We start from the raw sequence: 22855 nt of genomic DNA on the forward strand, positions 1-22855 counted from the left end.
AACTAATGATGTTGAACATTTTTTATATGTATATTTGCCATCTATATGTCTTCTCTGGTAAAGTATCTGTTCAAGTCTTTGGCCCATTAAAAAAGTTGGGTTGTTTATGTTTTTATTTATTTATTTATTTATTTATTTATTTTAAAGATTTATTTATTATTTATTTTATTTATTTTTGGCTGTGTTGGGTCTTAGTTGCAGCACGTGGGATCTTCGTTGAGGCGTGTGGGATCTTTTATTGTGGCATGAGTGTTTTCTCTTCTCTAGTTGTGGCACACAGGCTCCAGGGTGTGTGGGCTCTGTAGTTGTGGCACGCGGGTTCCAGAGCACATGGGCTGTGTAGTTTGCAGCACACAGGCTCTAGTTTAGGCGCACGAGCTCTGTAGTTGTGGTACACGGGCTTAGTTGCCCCGCAACATGTGGGATCTTAGTTCCCTGACCAGGGATCGAACCCACGTCCCCTGCATTGCAAGGCGGATTCTTTACCACTGGACCACCAGGGAAGTCCCCTATGTTTTTGAGTTTTAAAAGTTCTTTTTTAATTTTAATTAAAAAAATTAAGGTATAATTTACATATAACATTATGTTAGTTTTAAGTGTATAGCATAATGATTTGGTATTTGTATGTATTGCAAAATGATCACCACAATAAGTCTAGTTAACATATATTACCATACATAGTTACACAAAATTTTTTTCTTGTGATGAGAACTTTTAAGGTTTATTGTCTTAGCAATTTTCAAATATACAATACAATACAATATTATTAACTATAGTCACTATGGCTTATTTATTTTATAACTGGAAGTTTTTACCTTTTGACCACCTTCACCCATTTTTATACTTCGGAAATATAAGACCTTTGTCAAATATGTGTTATGCAAATATTTTCTCCCTTTTCATTCTCTTGACATTGTCTTTCACAGAGCAGAAATTTTTAATTTTGAAGAAGTCAGATTTATCATTGTTTTTTTTTTTATTTTTATTTTTGGCTGCATTAGATCTTCGTTGCTGTGCGAGGGCTTTCTCTAGTTGTGGCGAGCGGGGGCTACTCTTTGTTGTGGTGCATGGGCTTCTCATTGCGGTGGCTTCTCTTGTTGTGGAGCACAGGCTCTAGGTGCACAGGCTTCAGTAGTTGTGGCTCGCAGGTTCTAGAGCTCAGGCTCAGTAGTTGTGGCGCACGGGCTTAGTTGCTCCGTGGCATGTTGGATCTTCCCGGACCAGGGCTCGAACCTGTGTCCTCTGCATTGGCAAGCGGATTCTTAACCACTGCACCACCAGGGAAGCCCTATCATTGTTTTTTAATGGATCATGCTTTTGATATTGTATCAAAGAAGAGTTTGCATAAGCCAGTGGTTTTCAAATGGGAGACAACCCACCTATCCCGAATATTTGGCAATGCCTGAAGACGTTTTTGATTGTTATGACTGGGGGTGGGGGTGCTACTGGTGTCTAATGGAACCAAGGATGCTGCTAAACATCCTGCAATGCACAGAACAGCCCCTCACACAAGAATTATCCAATCCAAACTGTAAATAGTGCTAAGGCTGAGAAACCCTGGCTTAACTAAAGGTCAAAAAGATTTTGTTCTTTTACTTCTTTTTTATTTTTAAGAAATTTTTGTAATGTTAGATTCTACATTTAGGTTTATGACTCATTTTGTGTTAAGTTTTGTACATGGTGGAAGATACGGATTGAAGTTCTTTTTTATTTTTTGGCATGGATGTTCAATTATTTCAGTAATATTTGTTGAAAAGACAATCCTTTTCCCATTGAACTGCCTTTGATTACATATGCATGGGTCTATTTCTGGACTTTCTTCTGTTGCTCTATTGTTTATCTTTTCCCTAATACTATATGGTCTTGATAACTTGCTTTATAGTAAGTCTTGAAATGAGATGGTCTGAGTCTTATAATTTTATACTTCTTTTTCAAAATTGTTTTGCTATTCTATTTTATCTCATTCTTTTTGATAGCAGCTTTTAGAGGTGCGCTGAATACATATTTGAGTTGTCAAATGGCCAACCATTAAATTCAATATTTGGCCAAAGATGAGACTAAAGTTAAATGTTACCACCATAGAAAGAGAACTTCCAGTATAAAAGAAAAAATTCAAGCTTTTATTTTAAAATGTAATTATTATTATCACAACTTTATTATTAAAAGTTTTGATAGTCATATTTTACAAATTAGATATTTATTGTAGGGATAATAATTTCTGCACAGTTAGATTTGCTCTTGCAGTGAATAAACTACTGAGAGCAATCACTGAAAAAGCTATACTCAAAAAACTGTAGGTTAATCAAGATGGGAATCTAAAAAATATTCAAGTAACTCACAAAAAATATAGGAAGAAAAAAACCAGAGAAATTAAAAACACAGTGAACAAACAGAAAACAAAAAATAAAACGATAAACTTAAGCCCTAATATCAATAATTACATTAAATGTAAATGGTCTAAATGCGACAACAAAAACATAGAGATTAGCAGAATGGATTAAAAACATAGCCCAACTATACTGTCTACAAGAAACTAATTTCAAATGTAATGTTATAGATAGATTGAAGTAAGAGGACAGAAATGTTATATCAAACAAACATTAATAAAAGAAAGCAAGATTGGCTATGTTAATATCAGATAAAGTAGACTTCAGAGCAAACAAAATTACCAGAGATGGAGAGAGAAATTACATAATGATAAAAAAGTCAATCTATCATGAAGATGTAGCAATCCTAAATATACATGTACTAACAAGAATTACAAAATCTATGAAGTAAACACTCATAGAACTAAAAGGAGAAATAGACAAATTCACAGTTATAGTCGAAGACTTCAACACACCTCTCTCAAAAATCGATAGAAGAAGTAGACAGAAAATTAGCAAAGATATAGAAGAAATCAACACTACCATCAACCAACTGGATCTAATTGACATTTATAGAACACTCTGCTCATAAAGAGTACACAATACATTCTTTTCAAGTGCCAATGGAACATATACGAAGGCAGACCATATCCTGGGCCATTAAAAAAAAATTAAACACATTGAAATCCTGAGAAGGGTTCCCTGAGCACAATGGAAACAAACTAGAAATCCATCGCATAAAGATAACATAAAACTCTCCAAACACTGGGAAACGAATCAACATACTTCTAAATAATCTATGGGTCAAAGAGGAGGTCTTCAGGAAAATTAAAAATATACACTGAACTGAATGAAAATGAAAGTACAATGTATCAAATTTATAGGACACAAATAAAAAGTCCTGAAAGAGAAATTTATAGCACTAAACCCTTACATTAGAAAAGAGAAGCATCAAATCAATTTCTCACAATTTGTATAAATCTGTAATTATCTCAAAATAAAAAGTTTAATTATATATAAAATACACATATATGGGCTTCCCTGGTGGCGCAGTGGTTGAGAATCTGCCTGCTAATGCAGGGGACACGGGTTCGAGCCCTGGTCTGGGAAGATCCCACATGCCGTGGAGCAACTAGGCCCGTGAGCCACAACTACTGAGCCTGCACGTCTGGAGCCTGTGCTCCGCAACAAGAGAGGCCACGATAGTGAGAGGCCCGCGCACCGCGATGAAGAGTGGCTCCCGCTTGCCGCAGCTAGAGGAAGTCCTCACACAGAAACGAAGACCCAACACAGCCAAATAAATAAATAAATAATAATTAAAGGTGCTAATAATTAAAAAAAAAAACACACATATAAATATATATTTACATACATACCTTCTTTATTGCACTTTATTGTGCTTCAAAGATATTGTGTTTTTGACAAATTGAAGGTTTGTGGCAACTGCATGGAGCAAGTCTATCAGCAGGACCATTTTTCCAACAGAATTTGCTCATTTCGTGTCCCTTTGTCACATTTTGGTAATTCTCGCAATATTTCAAACTCTCTCATTATTATTATATTTGTTATGGTGATCTGTGATCAGTGATTTTTTTTTTTTAAATTAATTTATTTATTTGGTTGCACCGGGTCTTATTTATTTATTTATTTTTATATTTATTTTTGGCTGTGTTGGGTCTTCATTTCTGTGCAAGGGCTTTCTCCAGTTGCGGCAAGCGGGGGCCACTCTTCATCGCGGTGCGCGGGCCTCTTCACTATCGCGGCCTCTCTTGTTGCGGAGCACAGGCTCCAGACGCGCAGGCTCAGTAACTGTGGCTCATGGGCCCAGTTGCTCCGCGGCACGTGGGATCCTCCCAGACCAGGGCTCGAACCCGTGTCCCCCTCACTAGCAGGCAGACTCCCAACCACTGCACCACCAGGGAAGCCCGATCAGTGATCTTTGATGTTACTATTGTAATTACTTTGAGGCACCACAAACTATGCCTATATAAGATGGTGAACTTAATAAATGTTGTGTGTGTGCTGATTGCTCCACCAACTGGCCGTTCCCCTGTCCCTCTCCCTCTCCTTGGGCCTCCTTGTTCCCTGAGACACAACAGTATTGAAATTAGACCAATTAATAACCCTACAATGGCCTTAAGTGTTCAAGTAAAACGAAGAGTGATACATCTCTCACTCTAAATCAAAAGCTAGAAACGCTAAGCTTAGTGAGAAAGCCTTGTCGAAAGCTGAGATATGCCAAAAGTTAGGCCTCCTGCACCAAACAGTTAGCCAAGTTGTGAATGCAAAGGATAAATTCTTGATGGAAGTTAAAAATGCTACTCCAGTGAACACACAGATGAAAAGAAAGTGAAACATCCTTATTGCTGATATGGAGAAAGTTTTAGTGGTCTGGATAGAAGATCAAACCAGCCTTAAGGAAACAGTATTTCCTTAAGCCAAAGCCTAATTCAGAGCAAGGCCCTAAATCTCTTTGATTCTATGAAGGCTGAGAGAGGTGAGAAAGCTGCAGAAGAAAAGTTTGAAGCTAGCAGAGGTTGGTTCATGAGGTTTAAGGAAATAAGCTGTCTCTATAACACAGCTCAAGGTGAAGCAGCAAGTGTTGTAGAAGCTGCAGCATGTTATCCAAAAGATCTAGCTAACATCATTAATGAAGGTGGCTATGCTACATAACAGATTTTCAATGTAGACAAAATAACCTTCTACTGAAGAAGATGCCATTAGGACTTTCATAGCTAGAGAGAAGTCAATGCCTGGCTTTAAAGCTTCAAAGGATAGGCTGACTCTCTTGTTTGGGGCTAAGATAGCTCGTGATGTTAAATTGAAGCCAATGCTCATTTACTATTTTGAAAATCCTAGGACCCTTAAGAGTTAGGCTGAATCTATTCTGCCTGTTCTCTAGAAATGGAACTAAGCCTGAATGACTGCACATCTGCTTACAACATGGTTTACTGATATTTTAAGACCATTGTTGAGATCTGCTGCTCAGAAAAAAGATTACTTTCAAAATATTACTGTTAACTGACAATGCACCTGGTCACCCAACAGCTCTGATGAAGATGTACAATGAGATTCATGTTGTTTTCATGCCTGCTAACACAACATCCATTCTGCAGCCAAAGAGTAATTTTGACCTTTAAGTCTTATTATTTAAGAAATACATGTCATAAGGCTATAGCTACCATAGACAGTGATTCCTCTGATGGATCTGGATAAAGTCCATTGAAAACCTTCTGAAAAGGATTCACTATTCTAGATGCCACTATGACCATTCATGATTCATGGGAAGAGGTCAAAATATCAACATTAATAGGAGTTGGAAGAAGTTGATTCAAACCCACATGGATGCCTTTGAGAGGTTCAAGACTTCAGTAGAGGAAGTCACTGCAGATATTGTGGAAATAGCAAGAGAACTAGAATTAGATGTGGAGCCTGAAGATGTGACTGAGTTGCTGCACTCTCATGAGAAATTTTTAAGAGATGAAGAGTTGCTTCTTATGGATGAGCAAAGAAAGTGGTTTCTTGAGATGGAATCTACTCCTGGTGAAGATGCTGTGAAGATTGTTGAAATGACAATAAAGGATTTAGAATAAAACATAAACTTAGTTGATAAAGCAGCTTCAGGGTTTGAGAGGACTGACTCCAGTGTTGAAAGAAGTTCTGCTGCGGGTAAAATGCTATCAAACAGCATCGCATGCTACAGAGAAATCGTTAGTGAAAGGAGGAGTCCATCAAGCTATGTGGCAAACTTCATGGCTGTCTTATTTAAGAAATGGCTACAGCCACCCCAACCTTCAGCAGTCGCCACCCTGATCAGTCATCAGCCACCAACATCAAGGCAAGATCCTCCACCAGCAAAAAGCTTATGATTTGCTGAAGGCTGAGATGATGGTTAGCATTTTTTAGCAATAGGTATTTTTCTGTCCAAGAATTTTATTTTATTTTATTAAATTTTTTTGGCCATGCTTCATGTCATGTGGGATCTCAGTTCCCCGAACAGGGATCGAACTCTGCACTGGAAGTGCAGAGTCTTAACCACTGGACTGCCAGGTAGGTCCCTGAATTTATTTTTAACAGCTGCCTTTTACAGAATTGAATATATTTTTTTATTATTTTTTATTATAGTTGATTTACAATGTTTCAAGTGTACAACAGTATTTTTAAAAATTTATTGAAGTATAGTTGATTTACAATGTTGTATTAATTTCTACTGTACAGCAAAGTGATTCAGTTATACATATATATACATTCTTTTTCATATCCTTTTCCATTGTGGTTTAATCACAGGGTATTGAATATAGTTCCCTGTGCTATACAGTAGGACCTTGTTGTTTATCCATTCTATATATAATAGTTTGCATCTGCTAATCCCAAACTCCCAATCTATCCCTCCCCCACTCCACCCACTCCTTGGCAGCCACAAGTCTGTTCTCTATGTCTGTGAGTCTGTTTCTGTTTCATAGATAAGTTTATTTGTATGATCTGGTCAGGGGCTCTGGAGCTGGGGAGAGAGATGCCAGAGAAAACTAAGCAGAAAGCTTAACACCCGAATTTGAGGAACAGGCTAAATGCCAGAGATGGAGAAAGGACAAAGTAGGTCCTAGGACAAGAGAAAGATGAGAAAGCAGAGAGGGGCTGGATGAGGGGGCTGGAGAGAGAGCAGGCTGACGAAACCAGACTGACATTCTCTTCACATCAAGGCAGTAGAGTAAGCTTTTCAAAATATAAAGGAAAAGATTCCCCCTGAAGAGATGCAAAGCTATCTGGTTTGTGCTTTTCCTTATAAATTTTCATAGTAAATACAAGGATTAGGTTTTCTCTCTCCCATCTTCTGTCTTTAATTTCCTGTTGTTGTTCCTCTGAATGTTTTATTATTGATTTCGTTGTCTGTGAGTTAAGACAGTATCTTTACCACTTAGTGGCTGGGACAACCACCTCATTCAGTCTGTTTGTGATTCTCTTAGGAGTGTATGGCTTTAAGACTTCTGCTGCTTCCTTCTTACACTAATAGTAGTAAGAGCAAGACAATAGGACCCAAAGCAAAGATGCTGACCCACAAGAAATGAAATGTGCAATTACGTGTCCTTTTTTCAGTGGAGTTTGAATCCCTCAGGTCTTTTCTGAAGTTCTGGGTGAGATGTATTCTAAAACCCAAGCTCCTCGTCCTGGCCTACAAAGCACTTGGGATTTGGCATTCTACCTACCTCTCCACCCTCAACTCACACCATGTTCTCCAAAGCTTCAGCCCACTGGCCCCTTTCTGGAGTTCAAGTGTGCAATCAAGGGTGCCAAACTGTGCTCTCCCTCAGCCCCAGGTCCTCATGGAGTTGGCTCCTTCTCACCTTTCTCATCTCTGTTCAGATGTTGCCTCCTCAGGAGGGCCGTTCTGATCTCTTATCTAAAGGACCCCTCCCCCAATCATTCTTGGTTCTTTTTTCTTGTTTTATTTTCATTGAACTTCTAGTATTTGAAATTATCTGGTTTATGGGTTTGATCATTAAGTGTCTGCTATGGATTAAATGTTTGTGTCCTCTCAAAATTCATATGTTGAAGCCCTACTCTCATATCATGTGATGGTGTTTGGAGATGGGGTCTTTGGGAGGTAATTAGGTCATGAGGGTGGAGCCCTCATGAATGGGATTAGTGCCCTTGTAAGAATAAACAGGAGAGAGATGATCTCTCTTTCTCTGTGCTGTCTGAGGACACAGCAAGGTAGATGTCTGTAAACCAGAAAGAAGGCCCTCACCAGAACCCAGCCATGCTGGCACCCTGACCTCAGACTTCCAGCCTCCAGAACTGTGAGAAATAAACATCGGCTGTGTAGGCCCCCAGCCTATGGTACTTGTTATAGCCCAAATTGATTACAAGGGTCTCTCCTTACCGGCTCATGAGCCCCAGGAGAGCAGACCCAAGTAGGCCTTGTTTACTGTCTGGAATGTAGTAAATACTCAAAAATGATTTATTAAATGTACTGTGAATGGTGAAAAGTTCCAAGTCTCGAAAGGTCAGCCTGCCCCATCATTCCCTTTACATTTTGATCCTTCCTGGTAACAAACCAGGCCTCCACAACCTCTCTCAGACACAACCGGGCTGCCTGCAAAATCATTCACCTCAAAGGCTCGGGAAGCTAATGACCATCCCAATGGTGGCTTAGGTTCTTGAAGAAAACTGCTGGAAAACTATGAAAGAAAATCCAAAGAGCATTTTGGAGAAAGAAGACATGAGACAAGGATTTGAGTTTCAACATGTGAAATGACAGGCATAGAAAGGGGCAAATTGGGAGTTGAGGACTAACCTTCATTCAGGTCAGGCCTTATCCCCTTGACTTACCCAAGTGGTGGTAAGCTTCTCAACAAGCTTATAAAGTAAGATTTAGTATCCCCACTTTACAGGTGAGGAAACTGAGGCTCAAAATGGTAAAGCAAATTTCTCAGGATCAAATAGCTGATACATGGCAAAGCCAGGGTTCAAGCTGAGGTCAGGCTGACTCCAAGCCTGTTTGTGTGTGTGTGTGTGTGTATGTTTCCCATCCCACACCCCTGCCCTCTCTGCTCTGAGGACATGGGGGCCAGAGGGAGTGCTGACATTACATAGATGTTCAAAGACCCATGGAAACTGGATTGAAGAACACCTCCCATGCTCTCACCATCTATACTGGTTTCAAATATCCTTTAGAAGCACCATGAGTCAGAACTGCCTCCTCTGTTTTGAAACAAAGGGTCTAATCCACTGTCATTTTTACACAATAGGGACCTCTATAAATGATAGCTTTTTGGCCCTTCAACTGCAAAGGAAACGAGGACTATCACTGGGTCATCAATAATCTCCCTGTGCAGAGAAGGTGGACATACAAGCGGCAAAAAGATGCCTGAAATTTTAGAACTTGTTTCCCGAGTAATCTTTTACTTGGCAGAATTAAATGTAGGTGTTGTTGTGCTTGTGCCTTCTGAGCCCATTTTGAAAATGAGATAATGCATCTTCAGGGTGGGAGAGAGAATCCTTTGTCCCTCCTAACACATTTTACACAGTAATAACAGAGGCTTTATGGGGGAAGGGTGAGCCAGGAGGGGGAAGCTACTTAGAGCCTCTGCTTTCTTTCCAAATTACGCTGCAGATAGTAGCGAACTGTCAAAGCCACACACAGCTTCCACTTCCCCATCAAAATGATAGAAGATGATTTGCAGGTGGAAGCAGCTCGGGCTGCGCTGCAAACAAGGGCTCTTTTCAAATCCAGATGGAGCTCTGTAACCCTCTGCAAACTCCCAGCATCACTTACTGGGTTGGAAGTTGACGATTTGGCTGGCTCTTGTGTTTACTTCACTGTTAGAGTCTGAGCCACCGTAGGAGGAACTTACTATCAACCTTGTTGATGGATGTTGCAGAGAGAAAATTACGGGGGGTCAGATGTGGAATGAAAGCTTCTGGCTGAACAATGCTCCCAACACATAGAAAAAGGTTGGCTTTGAGTTATGTATCTATCCCAGACTTTTACATGGCAGAGAGAAGCAAGGTGCATGTTGTGCTTTTCTTTGCTGAAGAAAATTCACAAGTGAGGCTTTGACGTGTGTGTGTGTGTGTGTGTGTGTGTGTGTGTGTGTGAGCCCACCTCACCTGGAAACCTCATTACTAATTCCCCACCCCGCTGAAGGAAGGACGTGCGATTAATGATTAATGAGAGCTATCAGGAACAGATGAAAGGAAAGGAGACACGTGTCAACCTTTATGTGAAGAAGCAAATGGTAATAAAACCATCTTGGGCGTCAGCATCCTAAGATGCTCCTGGTACCCGCTGCTGGCCTGCTTTTCCTATAACATGGCAAGGCATTTGTGGTAAAGACATCGTTCTACTACCCAGAGTAGGTTTATGTTTTTAAATCAGAAATCTGAGAGCTGGAAAAGACCCAGCGAGCTCCAAATCCAGTGTTTCCTAAACTCTGGGCAGAGCGGAGTCATCTGTGAGGCCCAGCCTGGACTCTTCCAGCACTGGCTGGGATCTCTCTGTTGAACAAACTCTCTGCTGGGTCTTGAGCTTGGGCACATCTGGGGACCTGACTAGTGCAAATCCGCATTTAACCAAGGAGGAAACTGAGGTCCACACAAGTGACACACCCGAGAGGGCCTCTGGGTACAGCAGAGCCAGGACTGAACTCAGCTGTGAAGCACATCAAAACCCAATCTAACTGAATTTCCATGGTGAGTAGGCACAAATCTTGCAGTGTGGGCCTCAGGGCCACAGAGTTGAAGATTTGGTTGTTTAGGGCAGGAGGCAATTTGGATCAACTGTCCTGTTCGTTCTGCACCAGGAGGCTCTTTACTGAGCTCCTGACACCCTAGAAAAGATACCATCACCTGGCTCTGAAGGCTCTGAAGGCTCTGAAAATGCCTGACTAGCATGTCACCTGGGGCTACTTAAACTTTACCTTTAGGTCATCATTCTGTGTAATACCTCGGGCTCTGTTCTATTGATCACTGGGTCTGACTCACCACTGATATTTTTGAGCAATTGACCATTACTTCAGGTAAACGGGGGATCCAGGGAAAAGGTGTTTGTGGTCCTGCAATTTCCTGGCATATTACCCATCTGGGAGATAGTTGAGGAGTCTACTGGGGAAGATACTTTTAAAATACAGCCTGGCAGACTTTTTGTGGAAATTGACACCTCAGTTAATTCGGGAGAAGTCCAGAAGAGTTAGGATGGGGTGAAGAACTTCCTTGCCTGAAGTTGGGGAGCCAGGGGAATGCTGAACAGGTCTGCACACTTTGCAAAAAAGCAAAGAAAGTCTGATCTAACCTTGAAGGGACCCCTTTGGGTCCACTCAATGATTATTTGTAATCTGTGATAGAGAAACTGTTGTAGACTGAGTTCTATTAATGTGTTTTCTGCCTAAGATGTTAATTTAAGGTAGAGACATTCATTCCTTTTTGTTGTTGTTGTTTAAACCTATGGTTTCTGCATTTATCCTAAATAGAGTCATAAAAGAATCCCCAAACTTATAAAACTCAATTGATGTTAACGTATTTTTGCGTATAGATACATGGCATTCGTTTTGAGGTGGAGTTGAGAGACTGTTCTGAAGTCAGAGTTTTAAAACATGTGGATTTGAAACCTATGAGCTTGCTAATTGTAAATAAAGAGTAAGGTAATAGAGCCCATCAAACCTCTAGTTTACCCAGTACTTTTGCTTCTTGCAGGGACAATGGCATTTCTTGAAGAGTGATTTGTGGGGGACTTGAAAAGCCCTCCAAACACACATTGATACCTTAAAGTCAGACAAAGTGATTCGTTCTCTTTATGGTTAAGTGCTGAGCCTGTCCTTGGCAATTCAATTAACTCCTGAGAGAGGGAACACACAGTCTGTAACAACACTGAGTCTATTTCTCCAGGCAGAAAAAAAGTGGAGGCAGGAAGTAAAGTTTGTTGAATTCTATTTTATACCTGGTAGAGATACAAAGCTTCTGGCATATGATCTCAGTTAATCCTCTCAACAACTCAAAAATTAGTAAGGATTATCACTACTTCACAGATTATCCCCAGGCACAGGGATGTGAATAAATTTCCCTGAGTTGCACAGGTAGAATCTGGAGTTGTCTTAGTCAGCTCAGGCTGCTATGACAAAATACCACAGACTGGGTGGCTTAAACAACAGACATTTATTTCTCACAGTTCTGGAGGATGGAAGTCCAAGATCAAGGTGACAGCAGATTGGGTTCCCCGTGTGGGCCTACTTCCTGGTTCCTAGACATCCGTCTTCCAACTGTGTCCTTACATGCCTGGGAGAGAGAGAGAGTTCTGGTCTCTCTTCCTCTTCTTATAAGAACACTAATCCCGTCATGGGGGCCCCATCCTCATGACCTCATCTAAACCTAATTATCTCCCAAAGGCCCCACCTCCCAATACCAACCCAGTGGGGGCTAGGGCTTCAACACATAAATTTGGAAGGAACATATTCAGTCCATAATAGGAGATGTCCTCACTTCCTGCCTCCTAATGAGCCTTGGCAGGGATTGGAGAAGTGCTGTAAAAAGGACCAGATGGGTAGGGAATCTGAGAACACTGGGGTTACAATTAAGAGGCCACTGACTGTGGGAGCCTAGTTCCCAGAGGCAAGTCTTGAGAATGAGATGAGGTCACTTATAGGGAAGAAAGAATGTTTCTTTTCCTCCTTTTTCTTTTGTACACCTAACTTGTAGTGTAGGGTAAAATTTGATGCCAGTATGTACACACTCACATTCACACATATCTATGGAGAGAGATACAAAGGAATAGAATAGGAGTAGAGTCTACAACAGTAGTTAATCCTGGAAGGTGAAATTGTAAGTTATTTTATCTTTTTTCATTTATCTGTAGTGTTTATTTTTCTAAAATAACCTGTTTATTATTTGTGTATATATAAAATTTATACCCCAAATCCTCCCAATATATCTTTTCACAATTTCAATTGTTTTTCAAAGGTCACTTGTGTTGCATCTGTGTATTTCAAAACAATAGGTTGTAAATTCAAGCATTTAATGTTAACTCTTGTTTTTCTCCCCACCAAATTGATATGAGATTTGGCGTTGTTGGTGGTTTGGTTTTTGTGCAAGACTGACTAGTTGTTTTGATATCCTATAGGCACAACCTAAGTGATATAATTTTTGTTCAGTTGGAAAATAAATGTTTTTCTGAGCTTTCCCCTAGGCTTTCAACAACATGAGATTTTGTGCACTTATAGTGACAGGACAGAAGTGAAAACCACTTACGAAATGGAAAACGTTAAGTTAGGAAAACTGAGCCCACTGGGCTGCCCACTCATCCACATCCCACAGAAGAATGACTTCATCATTACCTGTTTCAAAGAAAAGTTATTTATTTATTCATCAACGTTTTAAAAATAAAAATTAAATGAAACTAGACTTATTTTTTGCCAGTAGGGTTTGTGAAGAAAGATTAAAATAAAAAAACAGGAAAAGAAAAGCCTTTAATTATTTTTTGTAACATTTAAAACTTAAACAAAATGGCTTATTATCAGAGGGAGCTAAAACTAATTAGAAATCAAAATTATATTTGCTTCATCAATGTTAAAATAAATCCAAGGGAAAACAAAGAGGCACTTTTGTCTTTAAATTTAATTTTGTGTAACAATCTTAGTTCTTGCTGTTTGCAACTGTGGGAGTTTACTTTAAAAGAAAGTCTAAGCATGTATTTTGTAAAAAACCAACAATTTGCTAAGTTTTGTATAGACGTGAGATGACTCAAAGGGGAGGGAGGGAAGAGAGGGCCTCAGAACAGAGAGGTGAAGTGAGAGCAATCCCACTACTGGGCATATACCCTGAGAAAACCGTAATTCAAAAAGAGCCATGTACCACAATGTTCACTGCAGCACTATTTACAATAGCCAGGACACGGAAGCAACCTAAGTGTCCATTGACAGATGGATGGATAAAGAAGATGTGGCACATATATACAATGGAATATTACTCAGCCATAAAAAGAAACAAAATTGAGTTATTTGTAGTGAGGTGGATGGACCTAGAGACTGTCGTACAGAGTGAAGTAAGTCAAAAAGAGAAAAACACATACCGTATGCTAACACATATATATGGAATCTAAAATAAAAAAGAAAAAGGTCATGAAGAACCTAGGGGCAAGACGGGAATAAAGACACAGACCTACTAGAGAATGGACTTGAGGACCCGGAGAGGGGGAAGGGTAAGCTGGGACAAAGTGAGAGAGTGGCATGGACATATATACACTACCAAATATAAAATAGATAGCTAGTGGGAAGCAGCTGCATAGCACAGGGAGATAAGCTTGGTGCTTTGTGACCAGCTAGAAGGGTGGGATAGGGAGGGTGGGAGGAAGACGAAAGGGGGAGGAGATATGGGGATATATGTATATGTATAACTGACTCACTTTGTTATAAAGCAGACACTAACACCATTGTAAAGCAATTTTACTCCAATAAAAATGTTATTAAAAAAAAAACAAAACAGCAGCTCAAGACCAGCACAGTTGGTGGGATGACTTAGAGAAGCCAGGCGAGGAGCCGGGTGGCAGTGGGGTTCTCAGGGCGAGGCTTCCCCTCTCCTATTCTCCGCTACGTTGCTGGGTAGCATTCTCACCTCCCCCAGGGATGGCTTGGAGGAGAATGTGGTTCTGGTGCTGTGTTTCCTTTGGCAAAGAGCAGGGAGACCCCTACAGGGTGTGAGACAGCCTCTTCCAGAAGCAGTTGGAGAACTGGGGCAGGTGGGGGTGGCCCCTGGACGGTTTGAACGCACCCCAGAGAACAGAGACGTCGCTGATCTGATCAAGCCTGGGCGGTACCTGATAAGCCTTGATATATAATGACCCCACCTCCCACCCCACTCAGCCCACTGTGTGACCTGTTGACGTGTATGGGAAGGAGCACTCAGGTGGTACCGCCCTCTGCTGAGCTTTTGCTACATGCCAGGCCCTGTATTAAGTAAGCACTGTTCATAACATTATCTCACTCGAGATTCACGACAACCTTAGGGAGCAGGAACGATTCGCCCTGTTTTTTAATAATACAACTCGTCAATTTATTTATTCTCATTCTCTTATGGCCACAACTTTCTTTTCATTGTGGTAAGATATACATAATGTGAAGTTTTTCATTTTTAAGTGTATAGTTTAGTATATTACATACATTCACATTGTTGTGCCACCATCCCCACCAACCATTTGCAGAACTTGTTCATCTTCCCAACCTGAAACTCTGAACTCATGAAACAAAAACTCCTCCCTCCCCATCCCCCCAGCCCCTGGCAACCACCATTCTACTTTCTGTCTCTATCATTTCCCTATTCTAGGAACCTCATATAAGTGGAATCATATAGTACTTGTCTTTTTGTGTCTGGTTTATTTCACTTAGCATAGTGTTTTCAAGTTTCATCCATGTTGTAGTATTCCTATTTAATTTTTAATTTAATTTTATTATTTATTATTATTTTTATTGAGATATCATCAACATAGCAGTGTAAATTTAAGGTGTACAACGTGTTAATCAGTATCCCCATTTTATAGACTGGGGAACAGAGACTTATATTAAATAACTTGCCCAGGGCCATAGGGGGAATAGGTGGCAGAGGAAGAATTCAAATCCGATGTCACACTCTGAGATCCACGCTCTTAACCATCTTTGACACAGGTGTTTCTCCAAATGCAGACCATAGACCACTACATCGGAATCACCTTGCACACTTAAAAAATGTAGCTTTCTGGCCACACCTCCACCCCAAGTCCTACAAAATGATAATCTTTGTATTTTTAATAAGCTCCTGAGTTGATTCTTATGTAAAACTAAAGTTTGAGAATTCCTTCATTCTTCCTTATTGAAAATAGAACTGAGAAACGATGATGGCAGAGAAAAAGAAGCCATAATAATGAACTCAAGGCTAGGTCATCTCACTAAAAGGGAGAAATAAGTAAACAAGACTCTCAGAGTTCTCAAAGCCTGCATATTCTGTGGGGTCTCCTGGAGTGATTTCCATTGTGTCCACCCATATCTGTTTCGTGGCCTTATGACTTATCCTTTCATGATGGAAAAAGATAAATCTCTTGTAGTTATGCCATATTTTTTATTCCCATTTTTATGGATCATGTCAACGTGTATTATGTATGAAAAACAAACCAGCTTATCATCAGTGCTGTGAAAATGTAGCATCCTGATGTGTGGCATAAGAAAAGGAAGATACCAATGATGAGTTGAGAGGCTAGCAAACCAAAGCATAATGTAGCCAAAAGAAACATCATGTTTAGTGTGGGACTGAAACCTCACCTTCAGAAAGAATTTCACCTTGAAATCTGGTGATGTGTGGAACAGATGTTTTAATTTACCTGAGATAATTTGCATAATCAATTTAACATGTGGCTTATCAAACCTGCCAAAGAGCAGGTGACAATATGGAATTAATATGATTACTAATTTGACACGTCATTGAGATTAATTTGACCTTTCTTGCTCTCAGAATACCCAGAGGTCTTTACAGACAGGAATAATGTGCTGTGAGCTGCCATGTGTAACAACCTGAAATCCACCACCCCAGTCTCAGAAATAAAACAACCACTTGGCTTAGTCTGGCCTCATGCTTCTACTCCTTTTCTTTCAAACTCTCTTCTAAGTTGAAAAGAAGGCAGTGAGTGAGTATTGTAGGAGGCATCAGAGTGTTCATGAAATGCAATTGATTTATCTTTCCTCCAGTACTATAAATGGTACTACCTTCTCCTTGGTCTGTTGATTTATCCTTGATCCCAGACTTAAAGAGATGTCACCTTTGAGAATCCATGGTGAGGATCCATTTAAGTCTTTAAGTCTAGAGAATCAAAATAAGGGATTAAGATTATGCATTGGTTTGATTACAGTAGTAAATTATTGGAAATAATAGAAATGTTCACCAATAGGGTATTGGTTAAATAAAATATCATGCCAGTTGAATGTATACAACCATTCAAATGATATGGGAAAAGTATATTGAATAACATAAAAACATGTTTGTGATATGACATCAGCAGATCATATCGTAAAATAGTATATGCGCTATAATTTTATTTTTTATAAGGAAAATTATGTATACATCTCTCTGGAAATATAAATACCAAAATGTTAATCATAGTTATATCTACATGGTAGGATTCAGGGTGATTTATGGGTTTTCCTTTTTATTTATCTATACTAAAACATTTTTTTTACCATGAACATATATTTTGTGTGTAGTACAGAAAAAAAATTAATATTTTTTTTATAATTGGGAGGTGAGGATGGAAGATTGAACTTAGCATCCAATTTCACTGTCTCCCAAAACTCCATTAAGTTTCCTATAAAACACACACACTTTGGAAGCTGGAAGGCAGATATAAGTACGGTAACTGGTTTGATTGGCTAGAGAAGTCCTAATCTCAAAGCAAGCAGTGGGGAAAGCTATGGACCAACCTGCTTTATGCCTCAAAATCCTCCCAGGGATTGCTGCTGAGACTGAGTGTAGAGGGGATGGGTGGTGAGAGCACCAAGTAAGGAGCACTGGGAAAAGCCATTTGAGAGGCTGCTGAATCTCCAAATACAGTTTCTCATCATTTGTCATTCCTCAGCCCTAGAGCCTGTTATCCATCACCCTCACAGAAGTTTGGACATTTATAATCTGGAGAGGGTCTCTGTACTATGGACACCAGGTGGAAGTCTGAGCACCATACGAAAAACAGAACAAGAAGAGATCTTATACTCACCAAATTCTGAATGCAGAGCCCTTCCAGGTCTTTTCACTTGGCTCCAGAACACCAGCAACCAGATTCCTACCCTTCCAGATAAGAGATTGGAAAAGGCTTCTTTACAGGCTACATTTATGCTTGCTCCTCAAAATTTCAAAATTAAACAGTGTATCACTTAGGCTTACATATGTAGGTGATATCACCAAAAGAGAAGTAAGGGAATGAATACTCTTGCTCCCTGTGATTGGGAGGAAGGGGCTGCAACTGGGGTAGAATCCTCGTAGTTTTAATTTCTTAAACCAAGTGGTAGCAATATGGGTGGTAATACATTTTATTCTTCTTATTTAGACTCTCTATGTACATTTTATACATGCTTCTCTATGCATTACATATTTTACAATTCAAAAAAGTTGGTGCTACCCCAGAAGATAGTTCTAGGATGAAGACTAAGGGGGAGCAAAGCATGACCTCTTCCCTCCCTGTGTTTTTCCTCTTTCTTCTTTTCATTCCTATTTTGTTTCCTCTAATCTCCCATTTCCTCTTTCTAATTTTCTCTCATTCTACCTTAGATCTCACAGTCACACCACAACAGCCTTCCTCTGGGAACAAAGGTTTGTAGATATCTCTCAACAAAATGTAAAAGATATTACACATTTTTTCTCCATGATTTTTATTCCCTAATACTTTTAAAATTGAGGAACAACTTATATGTGATAAAACATACAGATCTTAACTGTACAATTTGATGAGTTTTGAGAAACATATACACCATGTAACTGCCATCCCAATCAAAATATAGAACATTTCCTTCCCTCCAAGAAACTTCCTCATGCCTGGTCAATCCCCCACCCCTAGAGACAAACACTACTCTGATTTCTATCACCATAAAATAGTTTTGCCTATATTAAACTTGATAGCATGTACTCTTGTTGTGTCTGGCTTTTTTTCCTCTACATAATGTTTTTTAGATTCATCTATGTTGATACATGAATCAGCTTTTTAGCTTTTCTTTTTATTGCTGAGCACTTTTCTATTATATAAATATGCTACAATTTGCCTTTACAATTTTAAAAAATGTTGTCAGGTTTAAAAAATTTTAGTCCTTCAATGGATGTGAAGTGGTACCTCATTGTAGTTTTATTTCACATTTCCTGATGAGGAATGATGTCAAGCATCTTCCCACTCACTTACTGGTGACATAGATCTTCCTTTGTGAGGTGCCTATTCAAGTCATTTGACCGTTTTATAAATAGAATTGTTTTCTTTGTATTATTGGTTTGTCAGATATCTGAGTTAATACTTTATCCCATTCTGTGGCTTGTCTTTGCGTTTTCTTAATGGTATCTTTTTTTTTTTTTAAGATTTTTTTGATGTGGACCATCTTTAAAGTCTTTATTGAACTTGTTACAATATTGCTTCTGTTTTATGTTTTGGTTTTTTGGCCATGAGGCATGTGGGATCTTAGCTCCCAACCAGGGATCAAACCTGCACTCCCTGCATTGGAAGGCAAAATCTTAACCACTGGACTGCCAGGGAAGTCCCTTAATGGTATCTTTTTTTTTTTTAATTATTTTTTATTAATTAATTAATTAATTTATTTTTGGCTGTGTGGGTCTTTGTTTCTGTGCGAGGGCTTTCTCTAGTTGCGGCGAGCGGGGGCCACTCTTCATCACGGTGCATGGGCCTCTCACTATCGCGGCCTCTCTTGTTGCGGAGCACAGGCTCCAGACGCGCAGGCTCAGTAGTTGTGGTTCACGGGACTAGCTGCTCCGTGGCATGTGGGATCTTCCCAGACCAGGGCTCGAACCCGTGTCCCCTGCATTGGCAGGCAGATTCTCAACCGCTGCGCCACCAGGGAAGCCCTTAATGGTATCTTTTGATGAGCAGAAATGTTTAATTTTAATGAAGTTCAATTTATCAGTTTTTCTCTTATGGTTAGTGCTTTCTATAACCTAAGAAATATTTGCCTATCCCAAGGTCACAAGAATATTTTCCCATGTTTTCTTCTATATGCTTTAGGGTTTTAGCTTTCATGTCTATGTCTGTGATCCATCTCAAATTAATTTTTGTGTGTGGTGTGAGGTAGGGATCAAGTTAGTTGTTTTTTTTTTTTTCCATATAGATATCCAGTTGTTCCAGCATCTCATGTCTTTAAACTGACAGAACGTGCCTTTATACCTTTCTTTGCTTATCATGCAAAAAGAATTCTAAATCAAACCTGAAATCTTGTGGTACACATCTTTGTCTCCCACATCCTGCTGCCGCCCTAAAACATAGCCAATAACTTTTTTTTTAAACATCTTTATTGGAGTATAATTGCTTTACATTGTTGGATTAGTTTCTGCTGTATAACAAAGTGAATCAGCCATATGCACACACATATCCCCATATCCCCTCCCTCTCGCGTCTCCCTCCCACCCCCTCCATCCCACCCCTCTAGGTGGTCACAAAGCACCGAGCTGATCTCCCTGTGCTATGTGCATAGCCAATAACTTTAAGCACAAATTATTATGTCCCCCAGACACTTACAAATTATTTCCTTCTTTAGAATCATATATTTCAGATTTAGGGAGAAAAAAATTTTTATTTTAATTTTTTTGAAATTTATTTTTATTTATTTATTTTTGGCTGCATTGGGTCTTCATTGCTGTGCATGGGCTTTCTCTATTCACGGTGAGCACAGGCTACTCTTCATTGTGGTGTGTGGGCTTCTCATTGCAGTGGCTTCTCTTGTTGCGGAGCATGGGCTCTAGGTGAGCGGGCTTCAGTAGGTGTGGCTCGCAGACTCTAGAGCATAGGCTCAGTAGTTGTGGCGCACGGGCTTAGTTGCTCCGCGACAACTAATTTGCTCCTTGTCCAGGACCAGGGCTCGAACCTGTGTTCCCTGTATTGGCAGGCAGATTCTTAACCACTGAGCCACCAGGGAAGCCCCGAGAAAAAAGATTTTGTAAGGAAAAATCTTTTTAGTTTTTCTTTGACTCTGCCTTTCTAATGGTTAAGATATTGGGTTGGCCCAAAAGTTTGTTCGGGTTTTTCCATGAAATCTTATGGAAAAACCGAAACGAACTTTTGGGCCAACCCAATACAGAGAAAATCAACTGTTGAGTTTGATGCTGCAAATTTACATCTGTCATATAAAGGGTGAAATAATATGAAACAACATTGTGGTTTAACTCATTTTTTTCTATGTTTTCAAAATTGGTATCTGTCTCTTAAAAAATCAAGTTTACCTAAAACCAAAAGAATAAAGTTCCAAAAAGAAAAATTGGGGAAAATGTCAAATAATGCAGAGATGTCAAGGAACAATGGAAGTGACCTTTAGATGTAAAAATTAGGAGTGACCTAAATGAGGGGACTTTCTGCAGGATGGTGGAGGTGGAAACAAGAGGAGCAAGGGAAGCTGAGGGAAAAACAAGACTTAACAGGGATGAATAGAATTAAGAGGCAATTTTCTAAGAGACAGAAAGGAGGAACCAATAAATTTTGGAGATAAAATTTCTTTGGGTCTTGCCTGGCAAACATCAAATACATTCTGATGCTAGAAATCCCATATATGAATGCTTACTTTTTAAAAGAAATTTTATTTTATTATTAATAGATAATATTTTAAGAACATTTTTGGATTTACAGAAAAATTGAGCAGGTAGTACAGTTCCCATATATCCCACATACAGTTTCTTATATTACTTACATCTTACATTAGTATGGTACCTTTGTTACAATTAATGAACCAATTTTGATACATTATTATTAACCGAAGTCCATAGTTTATTCATATTTCCTTGGTTTTTGCTTAATGTCCTTTTTCTGTTCCTGGATCCCATCCAAGATACCACATTACATTGAACTGTCATTTCTCCTTAGGCTCCTCTTGGCTGTGACAGTTTCTCAGACTTTCCTTGTTTTTGATGACCTTAACAGTTATGAGGAGAACTGATCAGGTATATCAAAGGATGTTTGTCTATTGAAATTTGTCTGATGTTTTACTCATGATTAGACTGGGTTATGGGTTTATGAGAGGAAGATCACAGAGGTAAAGTGCCATTTTTATCACATCATATCAAGGGTACGTACTAGCAATGTGATTTATGAAATGACTCTTGATGTTGACCTTGAATTGGCTGAGGTAGTGTTTATCAGGTTTCTCCACTTTAAAGTTACTCTCCATCCATCTCCTTTCTACACTGTACTCTTTGGAAGGAAGTCACTATGCACTGCCCACACTTAAGGAGTGGGGAGTTATGCTCCCCCTCCTTGATGGCAGCCTATGGACATAAACTATTTGGAATGCTTCTGCATGGGAGATTCGTCCCTTCTTTCCATTTATTAATTTTTCAATCATTTATTTATATCAATATGGACTCAGGGAACTTTATTTTATACGCTAAGTTATAATCCAATAATACTTTATTTGTTCTGCTACTCAGATTGTTCCAGTTTTAGCCATTGAAAGCTCTTCCAGTTAACTCTGCATGTTTACTTTCTAACCTAAAGCTGTTTAGTGTTCAGTTCGGTTTTTATACCGTGAGATTTAAAAGCAGGAATGGGATCTACAGTATAATTATTACATTGGCAAAAACGGATTTCTTCTGGGCTTCCCTGGTGGCGCAGTGGTTGAGAGTCTGCCTGCCAATGCAGGGGACACAGGTTCGAGCTCTGGTCTGGGAGGATCCCACATGCCACGGAGCGGCTAGGCCCGTGAGCCACAATTGCTGAGCCTGCGCATCTGGAGCCTGTGCTCCGCAACGGGAGAGGCCACGATAGTGAGAGGCCCGCGCACTGCGATGAAGAATGGCCCCCACTTGCCACAACTGGAGAAAGCCCTCGCACAGAAACGAGGACCCAACACAGCCATAAATAAATAAATAAATAAATAAATAAATAAATAAATAAAATTAAAAAAAAAAAACTGATTTCTTCAATATTAGATGGCCTCCTTCCCTTTAAATGCCTTAGAGGAATCTTGTTCTCTTTGCACATTAGTAATGATTAAAAATTGAAAATGTCAGCATTTTAGAGGGAGCAGTGTTTATTGATCTTTCATACTTAATTCCAACAGCCAGCTGATAAAGAGCAAGCTGGTTTCAGGGCTGAGGCACAGGGTTCAGTCTCTCCAAGGCTGGATCATCTACTGTCCAGCCACTAACTGAGCCCCACAAGCTGAGCTTGGCACCAGCCAGCTTGGTTTTACAGATGTTGACTCAGTCTAGAAGTAGCTGTCTGGGCACAAGGGCATGCCTTGAAGATAGTGATTCAGCTCAAGGGCTTCAAAGACAAAGGCTGTCAC

General features: G+C 39.6%; 2 protein-coding genes across 2 annotated transcripts in view; both read left to right on the forward strand.

The window, feature by feature from the left end:
* S100Z (S100 calcium binding protein Z) overlaps positions 1-19119 on the forward strand; it is a 36844-nt gene extending 17725 nt beyond the window's left edge. Inside the window, 1 exon segment of the mRNA XM_082378573.1 lies at positions 13045-19119. The gene's annotated coding sequence lies outside the window, so the exon portion shown is untranslated.
* Positions 1-22855, forward strand: part of CRHBP (corticotropin releasing hormone binding protein) — a 481877-nt gene that overhangs the window by 161378 nt on the left and 297644 nt on the right. The window lies entirely within an intron of this gene.

Source organism: Balaenoptera borealis (assembly GCF_965194805.1).
Source record: "Balaenoptera borealis genome assembly, chromosome: 2".
NCBI lineage: Eukaryota > Metazoa > Chordata > Mammalia > Artiodactyla > Balaenopteridae > Balaenoptera > Balaenoptera borealis.